A 17233-nucleotide genomic window follows, 5' to 3' on the forward strand; every position below is an offset into this window, starting at 1 on the left:
AGGAAATCTGAATCTATACTGTCTGATAAAGGCATAAACTCGCTCTTACTCCAGTTGACTGTGTTTACAGAAAGCTTGCCAAATGATTTAATAAAATCTACCAAGGGAGGAACAGAGGCTTCTGGATAAGAGAGATATAATAATGTGTCATCGGCGTAAAGCCCTACACGACTTTCCACGTTCCCCACCTTAATACCCCTGATGTTTGGGTGACTCCTGATACCTATTGCTAGGGGCTCCAGAGCAATATCAAAGAGTAAGGGGGACAGAGGATCCCCCTGTCTGACCCCACGTTGTAAGTCAAAAGGTCCAGATTTATCATTATTAGTGAGGATGTATGATGTCGGACAAAGATACACCATTTTGACCCACGCAATAAAGGAATCCCCAAACACAAATCTTTTAAGTGCCTCTAATATATAGGGCCACTCTATCTGGTCAAACGCTTTTTCGGCGTCTAAGGATAAGATGGCCGCTCTGGAATCCCCCCTCTTGGTGGAGCTATAGAGATTATTCAGGAGTCGACGTACATTACAAAACGAAAATCTACCTGGAATAACCCCTGTTTGGTCAGGGTGTATAATTGATGAAATATGATTCCCCAGTCTATTAGCTAGTACAGGTATTTTTGTGATAGCCTTTTGATCAAAGTTGAGGAGAGCAATAGGCCTATAGCTGCAGGTTCAGTTTTATCCTTATCTTTTTTTAACAGGATACATATATTTGCCTCATACAGGGACTTCGGAAATCTGTTATTCTTAATCGAATCATTGATCATCCTAATTAGGAGTGGGGCAAGTGACTTGTAAAATGCCTTGTAGAATTCACAACCAAATCCATCCGGGTCAACCGCATTACCAGGGGGAAAAGATTTAATAGCCTCAACTAGCTCGCTCTGCATTAGTGGCCCGAGTTTTAGCAGTATATAATTCTGAATAAAATACTTTGAAGCAATTGTTTATTTCTTTAGGATTGGAAAGCAAATCACCTGTTTTGGATTTAATTTTATAGATTGCACGGCTCGTCTGTTCCCCTTTTGATTGACTGGCCAGCAGCCTCTCTGGTTTATCGCCCAACTCAAAGTGTCTCTGTCTGAGCTTGAGTAGAAGCTTACCAACATTTCCACTAAGAATACGGTTATATTCATATTTTAAATTCAAGATTTTGTTGTAATCCTCTTGTAAGAGAGAGTTCCTGTAAATCTGTTCAAGAGTTAGAAGTGCATTTTCAATTTCTACCAATTGATGGCGCTGTTCCCTTTTTTTGAAGGCTTCATAGGATATTATATGACCTTTCATTACTACCTTAAGGGTCTCCCAGAGCGTAGAATCCGGCGTTGCATCTCAGGTGCCCTTCTGCAAATTCTTTTTGGGAGAAGTGAAGACCTTCGGTTGCCCGTTGTGTTGAAGCTGGAGTTTGGCTGGGAAGCGCAGGCTGTACTGTCCATCTCCCACAGGGTCTGCATGACCTCATGGAACCTGTGTCGCCGCTCCGTTACCTCAGCTGTGTAATCCGGGAAAATAAAGACTTGCTGTCCGATGTACTCCAGAGTCCATTGTTGACCAAGTCGTATTAGCATATCTTTCTCATGCAAGAAATGGGCCCTGGTGATGAGTGTGCGAGGCCTGGCTCCCTCCGCAAGCTTCGGCTGTTGGGTGCGGTGTGTACGGTCAATGATAAGTGGTTTTTGGAAGTGTGTCTCACCCAGCAGTTTTAGGACGAGGGCGCTGATAAACTCTGTCTGTTTCCCCTTCTCTTCTCCTTCTGGAATACCCACGATTTTAATGTTATTTCGACGCGAGCGGCCCTCTTGATTGATTGATTGATTGATTATACCTTTAATAATCCTTTACAGGAAATTACAGTGCCACGACAGCTTCAAGACAGACATAACACCACACATTTCCTCAAATAGCTTCCATACTTAACAAGTTAAAATACAAGTTAAAATACAAGTTAAAATACAATTAATGAAAAAAAGTGCAGTTATTTTTGGGCATTATATAACCTTATAGCAGCTGGTATACGAGACTTCCTATGTCTCTCAGTTTTGCACATTGGTGCAATCAGTCTCTGACTGAAGATGCTGCTCTTGATCACCTTCAGGGCATGGAGTGGGTGAGTGGGGTTGGTCATTATTGAACCCAGTTTTTCAGAGTTCTGGCCTCTGCCACCTGCTGGACCGTTCGTTGCTCAGCCCCGACCACTGAGCCGGCCTTCCTGATCAGCTTGTCCAGTCTGTTTTTGTCCGCTATGCGGGCGCCATCTCCCCAACAGGCCACAGCAAAAAACAGAGCACTGGCCACCACTGAATGGTAGACACTGCACAGCAGGGGTTGGCAGATGTTAAATGACCTCAGCCTCCTTAAAAAATACAGTCGGCTTTGTCCCTTCCTGTACACCGCCTCCATATGACTCTTCCAGTCCAGCTCACTGTCAAGCTGCACCCCAAGGCACCTGTGGTTAGCGACCACCTCCACCTCAGTGCCCATAATGGTGATTGGTGTTGCTTGATCATTGGTCATTGATTGGTGATTGGTCATTGCTTTTTGCTCGCGTGAGGGTGTTTTCCCTTTGTATTTCGCTTATGTTTTTCTCCACCAGTGTCAGGCGGGTGTCATGCTCTCCAGCTATCACTTCCATGGAATCCATTCGGACCGTCAAGGCATTTTGTGACGACTGAAGAGATGCAAACTTGGTTTCAAATTGGTCAAAACAGTCGTTGATGGTGTTTAAAATCGCATCTGACATCTCTCTCAGCATTGCACCTGTTGGTGTGGAATGATCGCTTGCTTCTCCATTAGAGTCACTATCTTCACCTTTGTTAGCCATGGTTGCTAGCGATTTTTGCTTAGATCTTCCCTTACGTGTGGCATTTGTAGAGCTTTTAATGCAGATCTGGTCCACACTGAGGTGGATAAACAAGCTGTGAAAAGTTCTGAGAGCAACCTTGACTGAAAGATGGTAATTTTAAACAATTTTAAACCGAACGGAGGGGAGCTCTTGAAAGCACGTCTTACTCCATCCGCTGTGCAATAGCCCCCCCCCCCCCCCCCCCAACCTAAGTCTAACGTTAATCGAACAATAGTGTAAATATAAAAGGTTTTCTTCCCATCTGTCTTTTAGAATTTTTAGGCCTAGTTCCTCTTCCCAGTCTTCTTCTAATTGCTTCTGATGATGGGATTTCTATATTTAGAACGGTGTTATACAAATATGATATTAAGTTGTTTGACTCTGAATTTCTATTCATACATCCGTCTAGTATATCTGGCAGCAAAGTTTGGTAGTCTTGGGTATATGTTTTCAGATAGTCGAATTTGAAGATATCTGAAATATTGATTACCTTTCAGGTGATATTTCGACTGTAATTCCTGAAATGAGAGAAGAGTTCCCATCTCGTAGAGACCTCCAAGTTTTTTGATTCCTAGTCTTTCCCAATATGTAAACGTTTTATCTATAATAGATGGCTTGAACAAAGGGTTATTGGCTAATGGTGAAAGAAGAGATAAATTTCTCAGTTTAAAAGATGATTTTACTTGTCTCCAGATACGTAGAGTGCTGTGAATAATCGGATTTTTATCATATAGTATGTTCTTCAAATTTGTTGGGGAGAGAAGAATCGCGCCTATATTAAAAGGCGAGCAATCATCTCTCTCCATTATTAACCAGTCTACCTGTTGGCATGAGTTGTCCAGCCAGTAAATTACATTTTTAATATTCGTTGCCCAGTAATAGAAACATAGAAACATAGAAAATAGGTGCAGGAGTAGAGGCCATTCGGCCCTTCAATATGATCATGGCTGATCATCCAACTCAGTATCCTGTACCTGCCTTCTTCCATACCCCCTGATCCCTTTAGCCACAAGGGCCACATCTAACTCCCTCTTAAATATAGCCAATGAACTGGCCTCAACTACCTTCTGTGGCAGAGAATTCCAGAGATTCACCACTCTCTGTGTGAAAAAAGCTTTCCTCATCTCAGTCCTAAAAGATTTCCCCCTTATCCCTAAACTGTGACCCCTTTTTCTGGATTTCCCCAACATCGGGAACAATCTTCCTGCATCTAGCCTGTCCAACCCCTTAAGAATTTTGTAAGTTTCTATAAGATCCCCCCTCAATCTTCTAAATTCTAGCGAGTACAAACCAAGTCTATCCAGTCTTTCTTCATACGAAAGTCCTGACATCCCAGGAATCAGTCTGGTGAACCTTCTCTGTACTCCCTCTATGGCAAGAATGTCTTTCCTCAGATTAGGAGACCAAAACTGTACGCAATACTCCAGGTGTGGTCTCACTAAGACCCTGTACAACTGCAGTAGAACCTCCCTGCTCCTATACTCAAATCCTTTTGCTATGAATGCTAACATACCATTCGCCTTTCTCACTGCCTGCTGCACCTGCATGCCTACTTTTAATGACTGGTGTACCATGACACCCAGGTCTCGTTGCATCTCCCCTTTTCCTAATCGGCCACCATTCAGATAATACTCTACTTTCCTGTTTTTGCCACCAAAGTGGATAACCTCACATTTATCCACATTATACTGCATCTGCCATGCATTTGCCCACTCACCCAGCCTTTCCAAGTCACCTTGCAGCCTCCTTGCATCCTCCTCACAGCTAACACTGCCCCCCAGCTTCTGCCCCTGTCCCACTTAGGAAACGTACGGAAGCCTCTGGAGAGGGGAGAGGAGCATAATAGTGCAAGAAGTTGGGGAGAGCCAATCCGCCCGTTTCTTTGGGTTTACATAGATGCTGTTAATGAATTCTATGTGTTTTATAATCCCAGATAAAATTTGTAATTTTAGGAAGATATATCGGTATTGATTTAAATAAATACAGAATTTGTGGGAGAAAGATCATCTTTATAGCATTTATTCTGCCTATTAGAGACAACGGGAGTGTTTTCCAAAATTGAATAAGAACGTTTAATTTAGTAACTAAAGGCGGGAAGTTTGCATTGAATAGAGAGGTATATTTCTGGTTACCTGAACACCCAGATATTTGAATTTTTCCGTAGCAATTCTGAAAGGGAATTTTAGAAGGTGTGTTGACTCTTCAGGTTTTATTGACATAATTTCACTTTTGTTCCAGTTTATTCTATATCCTGAAAAGGAACCGAATTCCTCTATAAGATTTAATATATTTGGAATACTAACTTGAGAATTGGTGAAATATAATAATACATCATCTGCATATAATGATATTTTATTATTCGAGTATTTAGAATTATAGCCGTGAATGTTCGGGTGTACATTTTCCGCTAGAGGTTCAACCGCAAGGGCAAATAACAGGAGTGTAATGCACATCCGTCTATTGCCCCTGGATAACTGGAATTTAGGAGAGAGTATATGGTTAGTCAGTATTCTGGCAGTCAGCTTATCATATAACAGTTTTATCCATGAAATAAAATTTTCTCCCATCTGAAGTTTTTGCAGTACTGTAAAAAGGTATTTCCATTCTACTTGGTCAAATGCTTTTTCTGCATCTAATTAAATAATTGATAAGTCTTCTTCTTTAGTTCTGTGTGAGTACATTATGTTAAAAAGGCGTCTCAAATGATTAAACAAATGTCTCTTGGGTATAAACCCTGTTTGATCCGAGTGTATTAATTTATTAACGTATTTACTTAATCTTCTTGCCAAAGTTTTCGCTAATATTTTCTGATTTGTATTTAACAGGGCAATTGGTCTGTATGATCCCGGGTCTTCTAGATCTTTATCTTTTTTGGGTATAAGTGTGGTAGTTGATTCAGCTAGTGTTTGTGGTAATATCTGTTCTTTAAATGCGTATGTATAAAGGTTGTATAAACGCGGGGAAATTACCTCATAAAATCTTTTATAAAATTCATTACTGAACCCGTCTGGTCCTGGTGTTTTTCGATTCTTCAGTGAGTTTATTGTCTCTTCTATTTCTTTAATTGAAATCTGTGCTCCTAATTCCTCTTGTTCCAGCGGTTAAGTGTTGGAAGTTTACAGTTATCAAGAAAGTTTGTAGTTTTTCCCCTTTCTGTTGATGTTTTGGATGTATATAAATTTTGATAAAATTGGGCAAATCTTTTATTAATGTCTTTTGGAAGCGTTAACAATTCACCTTTATCTGATTTGATTTTTAGAATGGTATGGTCCTTTTCAACTTTTCTCAACTGGCATGCTAAAAGTTTATGTGGTTTGTTGCCGAATTCGAAATTTTCCTGTTTTGTAATTTGAAATAATCTGATAACTCTTGCAGATAGAATTTGACTTAGCTTAAATTTTAATATTGCTATCTTGTTGTGTTTATCTATAGTCGGATCTATCGCGTTTTCTAAGTCAAGTTGTCTGATCTGTTCTTCTAGTTGCAATTGTTTCGTCATATTCTTTTTATTTTGATATGCTTGATATGAAATGATAGAACCTCTAATAAAAGCCTTGAAAGATTCCCATAATAACGAGGGCAAAATACCTGGGGTATCATTGTTCTCAAAAAAGAGTTCCATCTGTTGTTTTCAATATTTACAACAATCCGGATTATTTAGTATTTGAGGGTTAAACCTCCAGAATGATTTTTTATTAAACATTCCTTTTAGTTTTAAGGAGAAGGTTAGCGGATAATGATCGGAAATAGTACTATTATGTGGTTGGACGTATCTCAGGAGGAGATGAGACAGCCTACTCGGAGGAAGTCCAAAGACTGGCAGCGTGGTGTTCAGACAACAACCTCATCCTAAACACCACAAAAACAAAGGAAATTATCATAGACCTCCGTAAGAACAGTGCAGCTCCCAAACCCCTATTCATCAATGGGGACTGTGTGGAGAGGGTCTCAGACTTCAGATTCCTGGGCACACAAATTACGGAGGATCTCTCCTGGACTACAAACACCACCACAGCAGTCAAGAAGGCCCAGCAGCAACTCTACTTTCTGAGGATCCTCAGGAAAAACAACCTGGAGGAGAAGCTGCTGGTGTCCTTCTACCGCTGCTCCATCGAGAGTGTGCTGGCGTACTGTATAACCACATGGTATGCCAGCTGCTCTGCAGTGGACAGGAGAGCCCTTCAAAGGGTCATCAACACTGCACAAAAAATCACTGGCTGCCCACTGCCCTCCCTGAAGGACATCTTCAGCTCTCGCTGCCTTGGTAGGGCAGCCAACATCCTGAAGGACCCTTCCCACCCTGGACACAACCTGTTCCACCTGCTGCCCTCTGGCAGACGGTACAGGTCTTTCAAAACTCGTACAAACAGACTCAGAGACAGCTTCTACCCCATAGCCATACGTGAACTAAACAATGCAAAATAAGAAATAACACTCACATTCAACTGAATGGTTCTTACTCACAAGCACCTTAAAAACATCCTGAATGTACTTAACCATTTGCACTACTATATAACTGTATATAACTGTACAACACCGAATACCTCAGCTGCTATTGTTATTTATCTGTAATTTTTTTATATGTATATATTTTTGAATCGCACCGTTGGATTGACTTTTAAATTTCGTTGTACCATGTGCAATGACAATAAAGAGATTCATTCATTCATTCATTATTATGGTATTTGGGATTCATTGTGAAAGGTATTAATTTAGTGTCCACTAGAAAATAGTTAATACGTGTATAGGTGTTATGTACTGATGAATAAAAGGAGTATTCTCTTCCAGATGGGTTTGCAATCTTCCATACGTCTGTTATATTTGTATTTCTTATATACACATTTAAGAGTTCACTGGATTTTGATTTTGTATTATATCTCTTTTGTTGAGCGGATTTATCGAGGTATTGATCCAAAACGCAATTGAAATCTCCCCCAATTATCAGGTTTTGCTGGGTGGAATCTGAAATTATATTCAAGATTTTATTAAAATATTGTGGTTGTCAAAGCTAGGAGCATAAATATTTACCATAGTAAGTGGGGTAGAATATATCTTCCCATAGACTATGACATACCTCCCATCTTTGTCTGCAATGGTGTTTTTATCTTTAAATGGTATGCCCTTACAGATTATAATTGCAGTGCCTCTAGATTTGGAGAGATAGGAGGAGTGATATGTTTGACCAATCCAATTGGCCTTCAGCCTGGTCTGAGCTTGAGCTTTAAGATGCGTTTCCTGTAAAAATATTATGTCAGCATTAAGTGATTTTAATTGGGCAAAAATCTTACCCCTTTTAATTGGCTCGTTAGCGCCCCTAATATTCCAGCTACAAAAAGTAATTCCTCCAGTTTTCTTCAGAGGGTCGTCTTGCATTATACCTTACATGGGTTCCCTTGTTTCAGATGGTGCAACACAATAACTCAACCTTCTGGGTGTTGGGTGGGTGCTCCCAATTTCAGAACTCTGATGGTATATCCCAAAGAAAGGTGCCCTATAGAGAAAAAGCAAAAAAGGTGCTAAATAACATAAATGATACAAAAAAGCAGTATTTAAGTATATTGTGTGAAACCACCAACTGGTGGGAAACTTTGTGTGATCTTCCGTAGGTGTAAATCTCTTCTAGCTCCTCCCCTTACAAACTAATGTTATAGAAAAGAAAAAACAGGCCAGAACCGGATATTATATGCACAGAAAAAACAACAGAACATGTACTGTAAGTAGTTCATCTAATAGGTTGGACTAAGTAGGTATTTACTATTTAAATGCTGTATTTAAATTAAAAGAAAATGTTTTTTGCTTATTAATAATCCTGTTTTAAACAGTCAAAGACTGTGAGATTGTGAGTAATTTCTTCTAAGAGGATTACATTTCTTAACTAGGTCTAAGTGGGTATTTACTATATAAATATCCAATTTTAATTAACAAAATATCGTACTTATTGGTATTCGTATCTTAACCTCATACTCAAATGAAAACTATCTGGCTTGAAGGGGTTAACTAAAAACTGAAATCTCTGGCTTACCTGCCCGCTCAGCGAGTCTCACTCTCTCTCTCACTGGCTCCTCCCATCTCCAAGTTCCGACGCCTCTCTCTCGCTTTGGCCTGGCAGTTTCTGGAAGCTCCAGCTTACTCCCACGAATGGATATTAAACATATTTTTGATATATACCGATACAATGAACATTGACTAGAGGTCATAAATCTAGAAGCTATTCAATATTAGCTTTAAAGAGGAACGGATTGTTATTATGTTATAACATTAGGTTTTAGGTTAAAATAAACGGTTTAGTACGATTGTTAGTTTTTTATGTGTTAATGATATAATTAATTATATAATTTGTTAGTAGCTTATTACGTTCCGATCGGTTTAATTTGTTTTCTATGCCGCATAATTCAAGAGTCTTGAACCTTTTCTTAGTAAACACGAGGGCCTTGAACATTCTACCCGCGAGTTTGTTGGCCATCTTATCTGCAACTATTATATATCTTTTTATGTAAAAAAACATTCTCTCAAACTACCCCTTATAAATATATTTCAAAGGTTTAGCCCACGGGTTCAGTAAGCATTCAATAGCCCTGCTAATCAGACAGAGCCGTAGCATTCTACTTATCCTTTAGAGTGCTTTTTTTTAAAAGTCCTGGGCGTATTTGAATGTGGCTTCTGGGTCAATAAAGAAACGCTCTGAGCCTTCATGTGTGACCCTCAGTTTGGCGGGATACATTATTCAATATCTCAGGTTTGGAATGTCTCTAAGAATCAGATGAGTCTTCGTAAAAAGGGCACGTTTCTTCACCACCTCTGCTGGATAATCTCTGAAGAATCTTATGCTTTCTCCTTCAAACAGGATTTTTCCAATTGTCACTTTCTTCATGATGTCTTCAAGAACTATGTCGTTAAATTTCAGGATCATCTGTCTTGGTGGAGCTCCAATTTAGCGTTTTTTAGCGCATTTCAGGAGTGGAGCTAAAGCGGGCACCTGCTTCCTACTCCATGGCGCCACCGGAAGTCCCTACCTGCATAAGTTAATGTAACTAAGGTTCACATCACTGAAAAGTGCTCTGGAGGACGTGGGTAGGTGGCATTTTGGATCAGGACCTTTCTTCAGACTATTTGAGTCAATGGGGAGGGGTGAGGGGGTAGAAAGCTGGATGAGAGTTGGAAGAGGCTGGAAAATGATCTGAAGAAGAATCCCTACCCGAAACGTCACCCATCATTTTTCTCCAGAGATGCTGCCTATCCAGCTGAGTTACTCCAGCTCTTTGTTTCTATCCAGGAATCTGATAGGGGTAGATATAGGTGAGGGGGGTTAATTGGCAGATAGCACGGAGGTTTGGAGGTGTAAGGTGACGGAGGAAGGAATGTCTTCCTTTGGCCTTACATTTCATGTCTCTTCTCCCTTTACCTCAAAGCCTTTTGTCTCCTTGTCATCTCTGGCTTTTGTCCACCCATCTGCCATTCAAACTCCCCATCATCTGTATCTACCTCTCAGTTACCTGGCTTTGTCCAGGTCCCACCTTTCCAACTTTCTCCCTCCCACTACAATCATTTTGTAGAAGGGTCCCAACCTGAAACAAGTCCTATCCATGTCCTCCTGAGATGTTGCCTGACCTGCTGAGTTACTCCAGCACTTTGCATTTTTTGTTCACTTCACTGAACCCCAAAACAAAACCTGCAAATATATAAAGGAAGTTAGGAAAGAATGTAGAGAATTTGGTGAGATATTATAGACCAGGAGGATGGTAACCAGTGATCGTAATTTTTTATGGAGATTGGACTGGTTCACAGGTTAAGGTTGCTAAATTGGCCAAGGCCGATTTGGAGGCATTAGATGAAAACTTGGATGAGTCTGTTTGCAGATAAATGCATAGCTGACAAATACCGTCAAGGTCCCAGAGTGAGGATGAGTTCTCTTTAGATGGCAGTGATCAGTGGGAGCGAGAAGTTCTGGAATCATGCAGCAGTCCTGAGACAAAGTTTGAGAAACTGGTTGAGACCAATAGACGGAATAAGAAAGCATCCTACAGGTGCCAATATCCTGTCAGAATAGTCCCTAACCCCAGAGGCCTAATACCTCCTCCACTCAATCATCAAGACAACGGCGAAACAACCATGATAAATGTGTGGCTGCCGTGGAAACCAAATGAGATGATGGCAATTTTGTTGGGAGTGCCTAATAAGAATCAGAATCCACAAGCTTTCATTGAAATTTTTAAGAACAACGATATCTGTATATCACGCCGATTCCCGAGATTTATGGGCACTAGTTCAGCAAGTATTAACAGTGATTGAGTATACCAGATTCTTGGTTCACTTCACCGATGACAACCACGCAGCCCTAGAGGCGACGCACCCAGGGACAGGTAACAGCGAGGATCGATTACATCTTATGTTGGCAGCCGTGGGCCTCATTCTCCAGCAGCCAATCGATATATCAAAGGTTTTGGATATGAAACCAGAGGAAGGAGAGGCTGCAGAAGATTTTCTGGAAAGATTTAAAACCATCTACGGCAACCAGTCAGGTGACACTCAGTATCAGCAAGGAAATGACAGGCCACAGTTTTGTGCTATGCTTATGAACTGCTTGCTTCCAGCGTCGCAATGGCTATTAAAACCCAATAATATGGACTGGTCAGAGTCTTCACCGGCCCGCATGTCAAGAGCTGTGAGAGCCTTTTGAAAAAACTGTCCTATTGGTGACAGGGAAGCCCAGGTAAAGGTAAAAAATGAATATGTGATGAGAGAAACACGAGAAGTTCCACCAGTGGCTGTCCCTGACTGAATGGGCTAACAAATCTGGATGTTACCCTGTTTACGGATGGCAGCTCATCCATTAGTGAAAAGTGAGAGTGGTTGTCAGGCTATGTGATTGTCAATCAGGAGGGAACGACCATTGAAGCAGCATCTTTTGAGGCTCCCTTCTCGGCCCAGCAAGCCAAACTATTTGCGCTAACTAGAGCCTGCACCCTGGCCGAAGTACTATCTGCAAATATTTACACGGTCTCCCAATATGCTTTTGGAGTGGTTCATGATTACGGACAATTATAGAAGAATCGGGGGTTTCTAACCTCTTCAGGGACAATGATATCTCACAATAATCCAGGTAAAGGCTTGCCCTGTGAACCAGGTAAGACTCCTTTACCTGCAGGTCCCTTTGAGACCTTGCAAATGGACTACATTGATGTTCTTGTAATTGTCGATGTTTTCAGTAAATGGATTGAAGCAGACCCGACCTTTGCATATTCCAGATAAATTACAATGGAGCAAGGCCTCTACCGTTGTAAAAATATTGTTACGCGAAATCATACCGCGATTCGGTGTTCCTGCGCATTTAAGTTCAGATAATGATCCTCATTTCATTGCTGCTGTAAACAAAGAAATGTGCCAACAATTACAGATACATCAACAGTTCCATTGTGCGTATCAACCTCAGGCCGCCGGAGTGGTGGAACCGGCAAATCAGACTTTGAAAACCAAATTAGCAAAATTAGTGGCATAAACATGGTTAAAACTGCTTCCTGTAGCTCTTTTTCAGAATACGGACCACTCCTTCTGGTATGGCACGACTAACACGTGCAGACATCATATATGGTCGACCTTTACGCACGCCATGGAATGACCATGCCCCGGCAGCGGTCCATTTCCACCAGATGACTGAGGAAATGACATCCTATGTATTAACTTTAACCCGTACTTTGCGAACGTCTCATTCACAGGTCAGGGCTGCATATGGTGAGGTGCCAGTGCTCAAAGTTCCATCTAATATTGAGCCAGGTTGCTGTGTGCTGGTCAGGAACTGGAAGTATAAGCACTTGGACCCACGTTGGGATGCTTCCAGGTCTTCCTCACCACTCCGACCGCTGCCAAGGTCGAGGGTCGTGCTGCATGGGTTCATCTGCACCACTGCAAATTGATTGGGGGGGCGAAGAGTAATTTTATTTTCAACTTAAAGTTTTTAGAGTTTTTTAGTTTTACATTTCTGCTTTGCTTGGGAGTTGTATCCTTATAAGTTTAGTTTTGAATCCTTATTTTGCTATATGGTTAAGAATATGCGACTGATTACTGGACTGACTGACTTGAGTAAGTAGTTGATTAAGTCAATTAAGTAAGAAATTAGCTTTTTGTGAGCTTTTGCATGTTCCAGATAATTAAAATGAGGCAAGTCATCCTGCTATGCATCCTGATGCTATTGCAGAAGGAGGGAAATGAAGGGAAAATTTGACAATGTGTCCTGGAGCAATCAAGCAGAATCTTTCACCTCTGCAAAGGAGATGTGGTACAGTGCAATGGCCCGAATGCCTTTGGATCCTGGAACGTCACCAAGATTGACTACTGTAATGGGATACTGCATCAGCCTGATCGGCAGGTAGACTTAGATAGCTGACACCTGTGGGAATTACCCTGTTGGTTTTGGGGGTGCAAATTTAACTTTTTCTGTGGACGGAATCCCTTGGAAGACAACTCGGCAAAGGAACATTTGTATGCTGGACTATGCTATCGAGAAGCATTAGAGGTTTACCCTTGTTTACAGGAGAAATAACATGACCAAAAGACATGGGAAAAATGGGCATTGGAAGAAGAAGACTCTAACATGTTTATACAAGCCCATAATGAACTGTTTGGTAAAGGACAAATTGTGTGTTACCCTGCTATGAAATCAGTTAGTAGCCCATTTGCAGTGTCTCCAGTGGGGGAGGACTGAACGGTTAGTAAGTTGTCAAGGTGAAAAGCCAGTTCTGGATGAAACTGTCACCATCTATTATGAAGAGATCTTAGCCCCACCAGCTAACTCTTTGCCACTACCTCGTAACAATGAGCATTCTTACCCGGGTTGTGATTGCAAGACTTATGCGGTGTACTATCAGAAATGCATCTGTTCTCTTTACAGAATAGATATGCCTTAGACTATCTGTTGGCCCATGAGAGAGACTATTGTAAAAGAAAGATGTATGATGGGAATTCAGGACAGAACTAGTAACATCACCAAACATCAAAATGACATTATTACCCTGCTTGATGGGATGAAGGAGGGTGTTGGATGGATAGACAAAAGTGCTGGAGAATCTCAGCGGGTGCAACAGCATCTATGGAGCAAAGGAACTTGGCAACGTTTTGGGCCGAAACCCTTCTTCAGACTGATGGAGGGGGGGGGGGGGGGGGAGAAGAAAGGAAAAAGGAAGTGGAGGAGCCCGAGGGCTGAGGGAGAGCTGAGAAGGGGAGGAGATAGCAAGAGCTACTGGAAATTGGAGAATTCAATGTTTATGCCGTTTGGGTGCAGACTGCCCAAGAGGAATATCAGGTGCTGCTCCTCCAATTTCCGGTGGTGCTCACTCTGGCCATGGAGGAGGCCCAGGACAGAGAGGTCGGATTCGGAATGGGAGGGGGAGTTGAAGTGCTGAGCCACCGGGAGGTCAGGTTGGTTATTGCTGACCTAGCGGAGGTGTTCGGCGAAACGATCGCCAAGCCTACGCTTGGTCTCACCGATGTAGATCAGCTGACATCTAGAGCAGCGGATGCAATAGATGAGGTTGGAGGAGATGCAGGTAAACCTCTGTCGCACCTGGAATGACTGCTTGGGTCCTTGAATGGAGTGGAGGGGGGAGGTAAAGCGACAAGTGTAGCATCTCTTGCGGTTGCAAGGGAAAGTGCCCGGGGAGGGGGTGGTGCGGGAGGGAAGGGAAGAATTGACAAGGGAGTTATGGAGGGAGCAGTCTTTGTGGAAAGCAGACAGGGGTGGAGATGGGAAGATGTGGCAAGTGGTGGGGTCACGTTGGAGGTGGCGAAAATGACGGAGAACTATGTGTTGTATGTGACGGCTGGTGGGGTGAAAGGTGAGGACGAGGGGGATTCTGCCCTTGTTATTAGTGGGGGGGGGGTGGGGAGAGAGAGCAGTGTTACGGGGTATTGAAGAGACCCTGGTGCGAGCCTCATCTATAGTAGGGGAGGGGAACCCCTGTTTCCTGAAGAATGAGGACATTTCTGATGCCCTGGATGGGGATCAGAATGTTGGATGGGGAGACTGGAGATTTGGGGAATTATATAATTGGATCATCAGCATGGCCATATATGCAGAATGGTGGTCATGTGTTTGTTCGTGGGAATTGCTATTGTTAAATGTATTATAGCCAGACTAATGACAGCCTTGGGTAATGTGGAAACTGGTGAGAAGATATTATTGCAGCAACTAGAAGAAGACATTCCGATGTTGGAGTCTGATGAAAGTAGAGAACCTGTGATCCAGCAGGTAGAGAAGGAAATATTGGAGGAGGAGTGCAATAGACTTAATAATGTGGAGAAGGAGGGATGGTATTAAGTCCAGAATAGTTGAGCACCATAAGGGCTAGTGTACGAAGCACAGCAGAGGAGTAAGGAGCAGCAGTGGTGTCAACAAGCCAGCCTGCCAGCCTACGTGGTCCGGGTTTTGGGGGCTATAAAACATCTCAAGGTTAGGAATAAACTTGGATGACTAATAAGCCAATGCTGATGAGTTCCTGCTGTGTTATTATCCTTTTCGTGGTCATGAAATGACCAGAGTGAGAAATGAGGAAATATTATATAATAGAACCACTCGGATAGTGACTTTTATATAAGCTAGGTAATTTGCCAGAGAAAAGCTTAAGGTTTTCAGAGACACATGTCTCCTAAAGAAATAAAGTACAAAGAAACACATACAGGGAACAGATGAATCAAAACTGGAGGAGCAAGGAGAAGGATATTAAATTATGTGAGGTAAGGGAAACTAGTAGAGTAGCTATGGATACTATGAGTTTCAAAGTAAAAGAAGTACTGACACTTTTGAAAAATATAAAAGTGGATAAGTCGCCAGGTCCTGACAGGATATTCCCTAGGACATTGAGGGAAGTTAGTGTGGAAATAGCCGGGGCTATGACGGAAATATTTCAAATGTCATTAGAAACGGGAATAGTCCCCGAGGATTGGCGTACTGCGCATGTTGTTCCATTGTTTAAAAAGGGTTCTAAGAGTAAACCTAGCAATTATAGACCTGTTAGTTTGACTTCAGTGGTGGGCAAATTAATGGAAAAGATACTTAGAGATAATAGATATAAGCATCTGGATAAACAGGGTCTGATTAGGAACAGTCAACATGGATTTGTGCCTGGAAGGTCATGTTTGACTAATCTTCTTGAATTTTTTGAAGAGGTTACTAGGGAAATTGATGAGGGTAAAGCAGTGGATGTTGTCTATATGGACTTTAGTAAGGCCTTTGACAAGGTTCCTCATGGAAGGTTGGTTAAGAAGGTTCAACTGTTGGGTATAAATGCAGGAGTAGCAAGATGGATTCAACAGTGGCTGAATGGGAGACGCCAGAGGGTAATGGTGGATGGCTGTTTGTCGGGTTGGAGGCAGGTGACTAGTGGGGTGCCTAAGGGATCTGTGTTGGGTCCTTTGTTGTTTGTCATGTACATCAATGATCTGGATGAAGGTGTGGTAAATTGGATTAGTAAGTATGCAGATGATACCAAGATAATGAAGTGGATTGTGGATAATGAAGAGGATTTCCAAAGTCTACAGAGTGATTTAGGCCATTTGGAAGAATGGGCTGAAAGATGGCAGATGGAGTTTAATGCTGATAAATGTGAGGTGCTGCACCTTGGCAGGACAAATCAAAATAGGACGTACATGGTAAATGGTAGGGAATTGAAGAATGCAGTTGAACAGAGGGATCTGGGAATAACCGTGCATAGTTCCTTGAAGGTGGAATCTCATGTAGATAGGGTGGTAAAGAAAGCTTTTGGTATGCTAGCCTTTATAAATCAGAGCATTGAGTATAGAAGCTGGGATGTAATGTTAAAATTGTACAAGGCATTGGTGAGACCAAATCTGGAGTATGGTGTACAATTTTGGTCGCCCAATTATAGGAAGGATGTCAACAAAATAGAGAGAGTACAGAGGAGATTTACTAGAATGTTGCCTGGGTTTCAACAACTAAGTTACAGAGAAAGGTTGAATAAGTTAGGTCTTTATTCTCTGGAGCGCAGAAGGTTAAGGGGGGACTTGATAGAGGTCTTTAAAATGATGAGAGGGATAGACAGAGTTGATGTGGACAAGCTTCTCCCTTTGAGAATAGGGAAGATTCAAACAAGTGGACATGACTTCAGAATTAAGGGACAGAAGTTTAGGGGTAACATGAGGGGGAACTTCTTTATTCAGAGAATGGTAGCGGTGTGGAATGAGCTTCCAGTGGAAGTGGTGGAGGCAGGTTCGTTGGTATCATTTAAAAATAAATTGGATAGGCATATGGATGAGAAGGGAATTGGAGGGTTATGGTATGAGTGCAGGCAGGTGGGACTAAGGGAAAATAATTGTTCGGCACGGACTTGTAGGGCCGAGATGGCCTGTTTCCGTGCTGTAATTGTTATAT

At 41.9% G+C, this 17233-nt stretch overlaps 1 long non-coding RNA gene across 1 annotated transcript; it reads left to right on the forward strand.

The window, feature by feature from the left end:
* Positions 1-316: 316 nt before the first annotated feature.
* LOC116991304 lies at positions 317-12921 on the forward strand. The gene is made up of 3 exons (XR_004416744.1): positions 317-327; positions 10639-10644; positions 12846-12921. It is a non-coding gene; the product is annotated as an uncharacterized LOC116991304 (long non-coding RNA).
* Positions 12922-17233: the final 4312 nt, after the last annotated feature.

Source organism: Amblyraja radiata, chromosome 33, assembly GCF_010909765.2.
Source record: "Amblyraja radiata isolate CabotCenter1 chromosome 33, sAmbRad1.1.pri, whole genome shotgun sequence".
In the NCBI taxonomy this organism is placed as follows: domain Eukaryota; kingdom Metazoa; phylum Chordata; class Chondrichthyes; order Rajiformes; family Rajidae; genus Amblyraja; species Amblyraja radiata.